We start from the raw sequence: 14,524 nt of genomic DNA on the forward strand, positions 1-14,524 counted from the left end.
CAGTGTGTCTTTGTGAGTGAGTATAACTTGTATGAGTTTAGGTAAAGGATTAGAGTTTTATTATTGGTTGAAATCGACAACAAACATCCAACAGATTTTTACTATATCTTGAACAACATGATTTATGCTTTATGACTTTCATGTTCTGTGTTTTACTAATACTTTATTCATGTTGTTCTCAGAATGTCTGAAAGTCATAAAGCATCCAACAGAGTTGGAACTTCAGGCAATCAACCAAATTCCGAACAACCAGAACAAGAAGATCAAAGTGTTGAATATTCAACAATTGCTTCAAGTTCAACATTTTCTTCAAGTAAGAGATTAGCAGAAGTAGCGGATGAAAATCATCCACTTGTTGTTTCTTTGTTGAAGAAATTGCGTACAACAAGGTCACCGGCATGGGATGAATTCACTAGGAGAATCATTGTACAACCTGTAAAAGGGAAGACAGATGAGGAAGAAGCTGTACTTATGGGTGAATGTCATCATTGTAAAAGGTTAGTACCTGCTCAGAGTGAACAAGGAACTACCCGCTTGTCTCAACATCTAAAAACCTGCCTTGAGAAGCCTGAAAACAAGACAGGCCAGAGGAAGATTAGCACTGCATTTAAAAAACGAGGTAATAACCAAGTTAAATTACTTAATTTGAAGTATGATCCTATTGTTATGAGAGATTGCCTTGCTAGAATGATTGCTAAGCATGATTACCCTCTTAACATGGTTGAGCATTTCTACTTTAGAGAGTTTGTTAAGGCTTTAAACCCTGCTGCTAAAATGCCATGTAGCATCAACAGTTGATGTTATAAGGTGTTATGCTGAAATGAAAGATGAATTGTTACTACAATTAGAGAATTTGACTTCCAAATGTAGTCTTACAACTGATATGTGGACTGCCAAATACACTAAAGATGGTTATTGTTGTGTTACATGTCATTTTATAGATGATGAGTGGAATTTGAAATCCAAAACCTTAGCTTACATTGTAGTGCCGTCACCACATACAGGATATGCTCTCTCAGATTTTATCAAAACTTGCACTTTGGAATGGAACATAAATAGGAAATTTTTCGCTTTGACTGCTGACAATGCTCCAGCTAATGGTGTTATGATGAGAAATCTTATCACTTGACTAGATGGTAAAAATTGTTTGTTGCTTGGAGGAAAAATGTTTCACATGAGGTGTAGCAACCACATACTGCATTTGATTGTATTGTATGGCATGAAAGTAGCTGCTGAGTTTATAGAGGCTATTAGAGATTGTGTTAAATATGTAAAGTCTTCACAAGCTAGGAAAGAAAAGTTTGATATAGCATTGGCACAATGTAGATTGTCTGGAGAAGTTAGTTTAGATGTGGACACAAGGTGGAACTCTACTTTCATGATGCTTAAGAATGCAATTAAACTGCAAGAAGGTTTTGAAAGACTTAGTGAGTTTGATTCTGATTTCGATATTCTACCATCTAAACAGCAGTGGGAACAAGGAATAGAAATATGTAAATGTTTAGAGGTTTTTAATACTGTTTCAACTCAGTTTGCAGGGATTAAGTATCCAACTGCAAATCTGTATTATAATGGGGTTTATGAAATTTACAAATGCATCAACAGTTGGGAAGATAGTGAGTTTTTTTATATCAAAGAAATGGGGTCGAAAATGAGAGAAAAGTTTAATGGATATTGGAGTGAGAGTAACTTGATTATGAGCATTGGAGTGGTTTTAGATCCTAGGTATAAGGCAAAATGGGTTAGGTACACATATAAAAGAATGTTTGGAGATGCTAAAGCTGCAGAACTTTATGAGAAATTCAGAACAGACTTGTTCAAAGTTTACAATGCATATGAATCTCAAAACAGCACTGCAGCTCCTGCTTTCTTTAGAAAATCTGTCGCTCGCATGAATGTAAGAAGCTCAGGTGCATCTAGCACAGATTATGCTAGTTTTGTGTTGGAAAATGATGAAGATGATGTTCAGAAATCTGAGTTAGAGACATACTTAGCAGAACCAATTCTTCCAACTCTAACAGCTCAAGATGAATTGAACTTTGATATATTGGTTTGGTGGAAGATGAATGGTTGTAAGTATCCAACTCTGGCAAAGATCGCAAGAGATGTATTGGCTGTGCCAGTGACTAGTGTGGCGTCAGAGTCCATGTTCAGCGATGGTGGAAGGGTCCTAACAACTCATAGAACTTCACTAAGTCCAGATTTAGTCCAAGCATTGCTATGCTTAAGTGATTGGCTGCCAGACTTCTTTGATGCAGGTAAATCTTCGTTTCTTTTCCTTTACTTAATTCTTTTCCATATTAGAAATGTAACATATTAATATTAGATGAGCTACCATATTAGATGAGCTACCATATTATATGAAGAACTGTAACATTAGATGAGCTACCATGTTGCACTTGTTCCAGAACTGTAATTAGAACTGTAACATGTAAAAGCATATTAGATCTCATATGCTAGTAGATGAGCTAAGATAGTGTCCAAGTATTGAGCTACCCTAACCAGGTTTTTGTGATTGTGAATGCAGATATGGAAGTCGTCGACTGAAGTTGATGCAAAATGAAACCAGCAAAGAAGATCTAGCCTGTTTGAGTGTAGTTTTTTGTTTGTAGTTGCAGACTCTGTTGTTGTTTGTTTTTTCATGTGTGATGTGACTGAGGTGTTTGTGTGGTTTGTATTTCTTACACCTGAACAAAAAAGGCTGTCAAAAAACTTGAAGAACAACCTAAATTTTCAGCATTTCTGCATTTGCTTCTGTGACAGGCGTTATCGGATTTTAACGGATAAATATCCGTTATCCGATAGATTAACGTTAACGATATCGGTTTGTATTTTTGATATCCGCCGGATGTTAACGGATATCGGATATCCTATAATTCTTAACCTTAACCTTATCGGATTGTCTAATATCCGGCGGATATTTATCCGTTGACATCCCTACATCCATCCAACCCACAACATATTCACCAGTTCATTTTTAACTCCATACTCTAATCACTGTTCAGTTCAAACTCCAACAACTACAACTCCAGCTGAAACACAACATTCATCACAACACATACTCATATCTAACACAATCCTCACCTGCACCCATTACAGTTCACTTCTAGACCAACTCATCAGCACACCAATTCTACCATCCTCAATTGCTACCACCTGTTATGCACACTTTAGAGCCAACACAAACAACATCAACCACCAAAATTACATCTCTAACAGCCACTGATATCCATTGCAACTTCAAATCATTCCTATAAATCATATCTCAGTTTCATTCATGTCCTCACTGGAATCACATCCATTCACTGAGGTCCCCTGCAGATTCAACATCATAGTTAACAACACCACCATTTCAATATTAAGATAACCACCACCACCAATCTGTAACTCCAATGAAACTTATCACTCTTATACTCAACCCTTTAATTCCATGACTCAACCACAACAACTCAGCTAAATCTCAACTTAGATAACACACATCTCATACAGCTCATAACCACAACCACCAACGATTCCATGCAAAATCTTAATTCATTAAGAAACTCATAAACTCAAAACTGAAATGAACAACTAAACTAGTTTACTGAGATAAAACAATTACCTCAAGATAACTTTCCTCAAGCAACTGAATCAGATTCTGCTTCTCACCTTGATTTTGATTCACCAACACATCTCAAGACTACTCAGGACTCATCAGTACAACTCAAACCATACCCAGAATCTTCAACCAATCACTGGTTCTCAATTAAACTCCAATTCAAATCCCAAACCTTCATTAAAACAGAACTAAACCCTAATTACCAATTCCAAACTATTCCACAACCTCAGATTATAATTCAGATAAAACCCATCTTTAATAACATCTTATTCATCAATAATCAAACTTCTATTAAATCTTCTGAGAAACCCTAATTATCTTTAATCTCAAATTCAACTCAAAATAGCAATCAAACTCTTCAATTTCTTCCTTAACAGCATCAAGCTAACAAACTCATCTGCCGAATCTATATAATTCTTCTTAATTCACCACTTGAATCGAATCTTAATTCAATTTATAGGAAAACCTTAATCTTCTCAAATCTTCACTAAATTCCTAAATCAACAACTAATTCTTCTCACTTGTTTTAAATAAACAAAACCCATCATCAATTAATCGAATTCATACTCAAATCCACTTAATTCTTCAATCACTTTCATCTTCCAGAAAACCCTAACTTCAATTCACAGCAGCAACTCAATCCTCTTCATCTCGTTCTCAAATAACCACAACATCATCATCATCTTCTACTTAACATATTCTCCTTTTTCAATTAAATCTCTCAAATCGAAGTTTCAAACGTCGGCATAAAAAGAAGAATATGGGAAGAAGGAAAGAGAAGAAGAAAAGAAGAGAATGAAGAAGAAAGAAGAGAGGTCGAGTTTATCTTCTCAACTCGGTCTAGATAAGACCAAAGGAAGTTTATGGAACACCCGCTGAGTTGGATAAGGGTTGCCCAGTCGGTCTAATGGCTAAAATACTATTTTTCCCTTCTCACTATTCCGATGATTACTTCTTCGTCTGGTAATCGATTGACACGTTCGAGTAGTCCTTTCCATGTAACTTTTCGAGATATATCCAACGGTACTAGTTTCATACGTAAATCGTTGTTAGATTAGTCCCTATTAATTAACCTTCGTGTTAAACTAATCGAGTTATTAGCGGTTAAGATGTCTCTTGACTAGTCTAATAGCGTTGACGAGTTTGAGGGTCCTTACAATGCCTGTGGATCCGATGGTTTTCAGTGGAATGTTGTTGATGGCGGTGCCAGCATCGATCAACGTTCTTCCAAATTATTTTCTTCTAAGATTGACTGTGGTATGCAGTCCCCAGTCGTACATCTCTTGGTTTATGGTTGGAGGATCAAGAAGTATTTCCGGAATGGACTTCTTGACACGATGTGGTTCAGTGCTGTGAACATGTCTCTTCTTTGTGCCTTCGACAGATAGAGCAATTCACGTTCGACGAAGGATTGAACTACCTCTTTCATAGGTTGTTCAGAGAGTGTAAAGGTTCTGATTGGGAGAGGATTCTTGTGTACTCCTTCAGTCCCCAGTTGAAGCTATTGTGGATCAACCTTCTCTTTGAAAATGTGCTTCAAAATATTGTAGTTGCTTGTTGGATGATTGATGTATCTATGAAGGTGACAGTACCTGGGATTTTCCATTTCTTCTTCAGTTGGCTCTCTCCTGATGAACGACAATTTGATTGCACCATCTTGAACCCAGACTTCCAGTAACTCGATCACTCCTTCATGAGAAGAGAGAAGTTTGAGTATGTCCGATCATTTCCCCGTTTATTGATGTCGGGTCGATGTTTGTGCATTTCAAGATTGGTTATCTTTTCTTTGTGCCTTCAGAGGAGCCAGGGATGTTGGAGAAGCGTTCTGATGTTGTGTCTCGGTTTTTCTTTCAGCAGCAACGTTTGTTGAAGGCTGGAGATTGTAATGATTGTTGACTAAGCGTCGTATGCTTCGAGGTTCCTCGACCTTGTATACTTTTCTCTTTCCAGTAAAGCAGGTGCAGTAGTCGCTGATCTCTTAGCCACTTCGTGAAGTTATGAGAAAGTATGTAACCGAAGATTTTCCAGTAAAGCTCTGTAGACCGGGATCATCCTATTTACGCACTGGTCTACAAGTTGTTGATCTGTGACGTTTGGATCATGGAAGTCCAAAGCTTGAACTTTGAACCTTTTCACATAGTCATTGGGACGTTCGTTGCTCCTTTGAAACATCCTTCCAAGATCAGAGAGAGTGACTTGTTCTGAAACAAAGAAGTACTTTCTGTAAAAAGCGTTAATCATCTCTCCCCAGCTGGCAATGATTCCTGGTGCTATGTTTTTGTACCAGGTATATGCTCTGCCTGTCAGAGACTTTGAAAATTCCTTCAGACGAACGACATGATTGCGTTCATGCTCGCCTAATGATTCTAAGAATCGAGAGACATGTTCTCGAGCATTACCTGTTCCATTGTAAAGTGTGAACTTTGAGAAGTGTAGCCTTTTGGAAAAGGAATTCTTTGTGTAACTGCAGAATATGGAGGTTGATGACAATGGACAGATGATGTCTTGTATTTTCCTCGATCCTCTAAAAAGCGCTCCAAGTATTCTCGAGTGATGAAACTTGAAGGTTCTTTTGTTGGTGGGTTGTTTGCAACCTTGTGAACTTCATCATCATCTGCTACATGGATTGGAGTGACTTCAGGATCAGCGGCCGGAGATGTTTCTTTAGCTTTTTCTTTATCTTGAGTTTCTCTGACATCTTTTCTGTAATAGTTTTGAGATAATTGCATAACTCCTTCTGAGTGGTGGCCAAGTCGATCTGATTCTTGGCAAGAGTCTCATGCACCTTCATCAGATCACCTATGGTAGGCAGATTATTGATAGTGTCAGTAGTATTGCTTGCAATACTGACAGGGGTGATCCTAGAACATCAACACTCGGAGGGGTAGTAGTAACATGTGGTGTGATATTGCTGGCCGTAGGAGTGGTGTTAGCGGTACCACTAGACCCTGCAACGTCGAGAGGAGTAGTACCTGCGGTAACAGTACCACTAGAACTTGCAATGTTAGAGTTGGGTGTTGAACCCGGATTGGTAACTAAATCATACCTAAGACCGAACATCTTTGTGAGAATTGAGATTGCAACCGAGAGATTAATCTCCCACTGTGGTCGCCAATCTGTAGATGGAGAAAAAAGATTTGCTGGTTTTTACGGGATTGAGGAGATGATCGTGCGGAGGAAACTCCTTGAACCGAGCAAATGCTCAACCTCACACAGATGCACTGCAAGAAGGGAGTGCTTTAAGTTCGAGAGATCAATCTGTAGGACTCTGGCCTAAACCAAGACAATAGACGTTTCAAAGTCAATTCCGTCACAAGAGAGGATGGGTCGATCTGTAGGAGGGAAGCTGAGAAATGTGTGAGATCAATGGTGATCAAAGATTGTAGGTGTGTTGTGTATTCTGCGTGAATAAATAAAATAAGTTCTGATTGATTGAATTTTGCTCTGTTGAGAGTAATTGTTCAGACGTTGAGTTGTTAATCTCGTGTTGTCTGCTTGACCAACGATTGTCTTGTTTTTCAATCATGATCCAGAGACTTATTTATTTGCTAGAATTATAAACACCTTGAACCCATGAAGTGTGACAGTTGCTGGAGTCAAATAGTGGAAATTGTGTTAAAAGCAGTTGCTCATCGTGCGGAGACTTGGTTAATTTTCTGCCCACTACTTTGCTAACTCCTCCAACTGATTGCACGACTTGCTCACATTCTCGTTGTATGTATGAACACACGTGCCGTAGGCCGCCAGACCAAAACCCTAGTTAATATCCCCCATGTGACACGATTGATGTATCGTGATTATGGAGACAGTTGCTGACTTCATGGGACGATGAGTCCTTGTATTGCTGAGTCGAACGTGATTTGTAAATATTCTGAGACTCATGAATTGAACATGTCTGTTGAGACAAAGGTATCGAATAAATATTGATAACGTAAGATGAGCAAATGTTGATGAATCGTTGAATATTGATAGTTGAACCAATATTCAAGCAAAATATTGCTCATCTGAGCAAATGTTGCTCGTTTGATGAATTGTCAGTATCTTTGAATATTGATAGTTGAACCAATATTCCTTAGTCTGAGAATATTGCTCGTCTGAGAAAAATGTTAATTTAAGATGCTGACATCTGAACCGAGCATAATTATTAAAGTGTTGATCATGGGATCAATGTAAAATTATTAGCGTTTGAATCTGCACAGAATCATGTTTTTGCAGAGCCCTGGATTCGAAACCCTAATTTTTGATCAATTGATGACTTATTGAAAATAAACCACGGAGTGAAGGAGGGACCAGCTATACGGGATGAGGAATCGACCATGTCATGCCCATATGCTCAAGTGATCAAAATACCAAAATCTCTTGAAGACTAGTTGGTGAAAGGATGATTAAATGCTGGTTTAATCATTTATTAAAATAGTGCTCGTGTGAGCGTTAGGTAGTAAAACCTGATTATGGAGAGATGAGGAACCGACCAAGAGGGAATGAGACTGACCCTTGGTGGTCATGGGACCAACTGATTGTCATTTGAGCAAATTCCAAGTTGTTTGAGAAAGTTTGGACCCAATATGAGCAATTGAACAAATTAGGTCAAAATTGTTAAAACACGTGGGACCGGCTTTTTGCAAGCCTCAGGGCCGGCCTTGGTTGGTTAAGGAGACATGCCCGTGTCACCATAATATCCGTGTCTCAGTCCTGAGATTTTCGATATTTTCTGATGCGCGCTCGAGCAACATTTTGAGAAAATATGAAGGATTCAGAGTTTTGCTGAAACTGGGGAATCTTCATGAGATGATGAAAATAATTAATAAAATAGGGAATTGCAAGGTGTGGGACCGGCCACGTCTAGGGCATGGCCGTCCATCTAGCAAGCTCAGTCCCGCAACACCTTTTCCCAGTTTTATGCAATTTTATGTATATTCCCTGATGTGAGCGAAATACCAAAAAACTGAGGAATTTCATGAGATCAAGGAATTTCCATGAGATTATGAAAATAATAATAGTAAAATAGGGATTCATGAAGTGTAGGACCGGCTATGGCTAAGTCATGACCGGCCGGCCAATGAGCACAGTCCCATGTCACTTTTCCTAATTTTATATTAGGGCTATTTTGCATTTCCTCCCCTGCCAAGATCGCTAATTAGCGTTTCCTCCCCAAATAGATTGAAATTAGCGTTTCCTCCCATAGTTACATTTTCCATCCGGAACCCGGTTAGCTGAGTCATCAGGGGTGCATACGTGGCAAAAATATACGCGTGTCAAATAAAATTCCCTACGTACCCTCGTCTTCTTCGCTGAACTAGACCATTAGCATCAGTTTTTCCTCAACCTCAATTTCCATTTCGTTCCCTGACTCTCAATGTCGCACAACACCAAATCGAACTCATCTGGTAATTCATTTCAACCTCCATCTCCGTAAACCCATTTCAAATTCTAATTTCTATCAAACAGTGCTCAACCAACACCCATCGCGGCAATCCAAATCAACCACCAAAACCTATTAATTCAACGACGTCAACAATTTTTTCAAATCGCGGCACCATCTTGTTGTGAAATTCAAATTCGGATGAAACCCACTCTTAATCTTCACCCATCATCTTCAATTACGGCAATGACATCAATCTAAAGGAATTTTCCCCAATCTCTACTTCATTTTCAATCACCAGCAGCAAACCTATTTTAATCCTTCCTGAACTCTAAAGCTCTAAAATCCTATCCATCCAACAAATTAAACATCAATACACTTTCTGTTGGTTGTTCTGTCGGCTTCCAATCTCACCTAATTCCTACAAATTCGAACACAAACTCCGTTTTCGTCTCAACTTCAAACCCAGATCTAAACCTCACAAATTTGATACCCTTGCTGCCTAATTCAAACTCAAACCACACCCAATATTTATTATAACAAGAAAAATCAATGACAAAACTCAACCAAATTTTGGAATCAATTCACTTGATTTCAGAAATAGCAAATCTCAAAGACCCAAATTGAAACCCAAATTGAAAGATTACTGAAAACCATCAAAACTATTACTGATTTCAATCAAACATATACAAACCTAATTTTAAATTGAAATAATCAATAGATAAAAAGGTAAATCAAGTTAGAGGTTCTTCTTTACACCACTGTATGTTGATTTTCAATGAAATCCATCATGTGATGATTGATGTATGTCTTGAGATAGATTGTCTGTTTATATACTTGGATTTAACCTTTGAAATCCATTATCTTGCGGGTCTAATGGCACCGGCGGTCATAAAATTGATACTGCTCCTGCTCCTTTCGATGGGGTGTGATGATTTCCTTGAGACTCATATTCTCTGTTTACAAGTGTTGGTAGAGGAAGAATAGAAGCACGTTTTGGTAATTGTTAAAACAGAAAGTATGAGGATATTTTCGGCACTTATTTTTACACGTGTTTGTTTTTGCCACGTGTGCATTCCAGCTGACTCAGCTAACCGAGCAATGGACGGAATTTCTAACGATGGGAGGAACACTAATTTCAATCTATTTGGGGAGGAAACGCTAATTAGCGATCTTGGCAGGGGAGGAAACGCAAAATAGCCCTAATTGTTTTGATATGTTTATTAGATTAAATAAGATTTAGTTATTTTAGAAAATTATTTTCTAAAATGTGATTGGTCGCGGGTTCAAAAAATTTTCTTGAAATTCTATTGACTGAAATTTAGAATAGTGGGTTCAGAATCAACCAGAAACTCTGGTTAACCATGTCGCTCGAAAAAACTCTGTTTTTACATAGAGAATTTACCTCGACAATATAAAACCAGAACGAATTGATTCCGGTTTTATTCACAGTTTAATCCTAACCCTTAAAGGCCTATCATCTCTATATAAATTGTTATAGCGATTTCTAAACCCTAACAATAACGCAGAACTGCTTAGAGCTGAAAGAAAAAAAACAAATACAGCAGCAGAAGAAGAAACATGGTTTCAGGGAGTGGCATCTGCGCTAAACGAACCGTCGTTGATGCTCGTCACCATATGCTTGGAAGATTATCTTCCATTATCGCCAAAGAACTTCTCAATGGACAGAAAGTTGTAGTTGTTCGATGTGAAGAGATCTGTCTTTCTGGTGGTCTGGTTCGTCAGAAAATGAAGTATCTTCGTTTCTTGAGGAAGAGGATGAACACAAAGCCTTCTCATGGTCCTATTCATTTCAGGGCTCCTGCTAAGATCCTTTGGAGGACCATCCGTGGGTAAGTTTCTCACATAAACCCTAACACTAGCTTTATTTTCATTTTCGGACTTGATTTAATGGTTGTTTCTTGAATTTGTTTGTTTCTAGTATGATTCCACACAAGACCAAGCGTGGTGCTGCTGCACTTGCTCGATTTAAGGCTTAAGAGGGTATCCCGCCGCCCTATGACAAGATCAAGAGGATGGTTATCCCTGATGCTCTTAAGTAAGATCTGGTTCCTGATTTTAGCATGATTTTTGGGTTTTTTGTCGAGTTTTCAGAAAGAAGTGTTTTTGTGTTTTTAATTTAGGGTTTTGAGACTTCAACCTGGACACAAGTACTGCCTGTTGGGAAGACTTTCATCTGAGGTTGGATGGAGTCACGCTGATACAATCAAGGTGAAATTTTTGTACTGTGTTACATTTGCTTACTTCATTTGTTTTTATGTTTTAGAAGATCTTTAGAGTTCTTGAATGTTGCGTTCTTATAGTTTGGATTGTAAAAATGTATGCTAAAAAACTGACTGTTTGTTGAAGTATTGATTATAATGGACTTCCATACTAGGTTTTGTGCTAGCAATTTTTAATGCTGTTTGATTAGAGCTTGAATTATCAGTTAGTCAATTACATGACTAGCACTCAGTGTTAGTTGTAATAAGGTGATATGTGTTTCCTCTTCTAGTTTGGTTGCTGGCGACAGCTATCACTGCTTGTAGCAACTCTATATTATTTTACTTAAATTACTTAAAATCGGTTTTGTGTAGAAGTGTTTCATGAATGATTTTCTGTGAGTTTGTAGTTTGATTTGCCTTCACTCTGGTTAAATGCTGGTTTGTTAGTGATGCATGGATTCCAGTAGAAGTGTTTCATCTGTGTTTTCTTATGGGTTGTAGTAGTTGTTTGAATCATTTTACTACCCCTTGTTAATGTTGGTTTGTTGGTGATGCATATTGTGGTCTGAATTATTTTGTTGATTTGGTCCTGTTGTGGATTTACTCTAGTCGTAGTTGTGATGTTTCAAAGTTTCTTACTGACAATAGACCAAGCAATTTTAATATAATATTTTTTTCATGAACTCATGGAGTTTACCGTCTTGTTAAAATACATATCGATAAAATATTTTGCAATTTGTGCATTTTTAGCTTGATGCGTTGTGTATTGTTTGTTTGCTTGCATTTCTCATGCTCCGAAGTTGTTAATAGAGGTTTTCTAGAAGCTGTCTAGCTGTTTATTACAGTGAAACATATATCTGTGAATTGAAATTTGTTCTTGTGTTCTTTGTTTACAAAATATTTGCAGGAACTTGAGGAGAAGAGAAAGGCAAGATCCCAAGTGGCGTACGAACGTGAAAAGCAATTGAACAAGTTGAGGCTCAAGGCTGAGAAGACAGCTGAAGGACAGCTTGGTGCACAAATAGAGATTCTTGCGCCAGTCAAGTACTAGTTTGTTTAATAGTTTCTTTTTAAAGTGACAATTTTGAGGATTTTGGCGCCTGCCACTTTATTTCTGATTTTGAGACTTCTTCCTTGTTTGGTTGCAACATACTTCCTTTAGGAAGTGGTGGTAATGTTATCCTGCTATAGGGCATTTAGAGTTATTAATATTTGCTGGGAATTCAATATCTCGCCCCTTCATGAAGTTTTAGTTACTATTAATTGTCTCCGAATCGCAAGTGGTTCTTCTGCCAAAGCTGTCTGCGTAGTTCAACCTTTGTTATACACGCACCTTAAATTTGGTCCTTTGCCCAATAAATTAGAGTTCCCTGGATTACATGTTTCACAGTCTATATTATACACGCACCTTAAAGTTGGTATTTACCTGACAAATTAGAGTTCATGTTTCAACCTACATTTTACTGCCCTATTCACTCCTACATCTATTCACTCCTACACTTTTACTGTCCTATTCACTCCAACATATTGTTGTGGAAACTAGGTATTCACTCCTATATATTGTTGTGGAAACTAGGTATCAACTTCTCCTTTCATACAACACATACTTCCAACAATACATTAAAAAAAGATTACAACTTAGCCAATTTATTTTATTCATATAACACATACTTCCAACAATTCATTAAAAAAGATTACAACTTAGACAATTTTACATTAGATAATTTATATCATTATTACATTTTTTTTTTACTTTTTTTTTGTAAAAACAACTTATATCATCCCAAGGTACATTAATGGATAACATCAGTCATCAGTACTACTGCTAATAGAATCAGTCTATATTTAGGCACATAGTTCCACCAAAAATATATCTTGGAAAAAAATATCAATCACTTGATTTTTATTTCATCCATTTTTATTTCTGATTAATTTTAAAACAAATCATCGTTACAGAAGACCGAAATAGAGAAATCATTAATTTTAGATGGATCCATGTTGACAAATATAAATTTTGTTTAGCACGTATAGTGACAACGATAAGAGAACAACAAATTAGGTGACCTTTTCCTCTACCAAACATATTTCAATATACTTCGAGAATGATACACAACAGAAGTATTCAAATTAGGTCAACTCCATGAAACAGTGTGGTAGTACTTTTTAGCAAAATAGATGTGATTTACTTAACATGTGATTGTTAGCCTAACCAACTGCCATTGGTAAAAGATGACAAAATTACTTAGATTCTCAACTATCTTTACATGTTATTGTTAATCTGCGAAAAATACTACTCTTTTTGAATTTATGATGCTCCCCAATCATGAAAACACATATTATATGACCATTAATGATGCAATGTATTTCATGAAATACATGCCGATAAGAATAAATAACGTAATATTGTCTCAATAAACACATAAAATACATCTACATTAAAGGAATAAAAAGTATTTCATGAAATACATGCTTCAATAAAAAAAAAATTTGGCTTAGTGTTTCAAACAGAAAGCAGATTACTGCATGCTTAAAAGTGTATATGATAGCCTTTTAACAGATAAGTGTTAAAAAACTTCAATTTAACAAAACAATATGACAACAAATAACCAACAAAAAACTCATTAAGTGGTATAATTTTACATATTAATTTGCAGAACACATCAACAATTTATAGACCCTTAATCAATATCATTTATAGTCATTTAAGACGTTTGGTTAAACATCCCGTCCCTTGGAAAATCACACTCATTCAAGGCTATTCGCACCTTATCCAGAAACATCATTACCACATGCAAATCAATAGTCAAAACTTATTTTCAGATGTTTCATTACTCAATAAACCTTTCAGAACTACTATTAAGAGGAGGACTGGTAGTTCACCTAATTTTGATAAGTATTATTGTGCATTAATAAGAATCTTGTATTCTATGTAGGTCTAGGATTGGCATCACTTGTTGAGAGGCAACATTGCTAACCAGAGCACATTGGCTAGGCTATTTGCAACCATACCAGATACAAGGATTAACCATCCAAACCAATTTGCCTTTACCCCTAGCCCATTTCACATCATTCATTTAAACCACCATCATGCTATTAGAAAACCAAATATTTCTCTCGCCCCTTATATCCTTTTTCCCATTCAAATACCAAAATATTATGCTTTAGTTACCCATGGCAGTATACACAATCAATTCTTCCACCGTGGCAAGAAAGACAATGGCATTCAGGGTCGGCCCTGACCTTAAGGATGCCCAAAGCACTCATCATAAATGTTGCCCTTTAAAATTTTGACCAAGTCAACATACATTGACTATGAGCAAGAAATGTCTATCTCAATTT

General features: G+C 37.0%; 1 pseudogene; it reads left to right on the forward strand.

Annotated features, from left to right (window-relative positions):
* Positions 1-10,490: 10,490 nt before the first annotated feature.
* Positions 10,491-12,412, forward strand: LOC113334374 (annotated as a pseudogene).
* Positions 12,413-14,524: the final 2,112 nt, after the last annotated feature.

The sequence above is a fragment of the Papaver somniferum genome, unplaced genomic scaffold (assembly GCF_003573695.1).
Source record: "Papaver somniferum cultivar HN1 unplaced genomic scaffold, ASM357369v1 unplaced-scaffold_137, whole genome shotgun sequence".
In the NCBI taxonomy this organism is placed as follows: domain Eukaryota; kingdom Viridiplantae; phylum Streptophyta; class Magnoliopsida; order Ranunculales; family Papaveraceae; genus Papaver; species Papaver somniferum.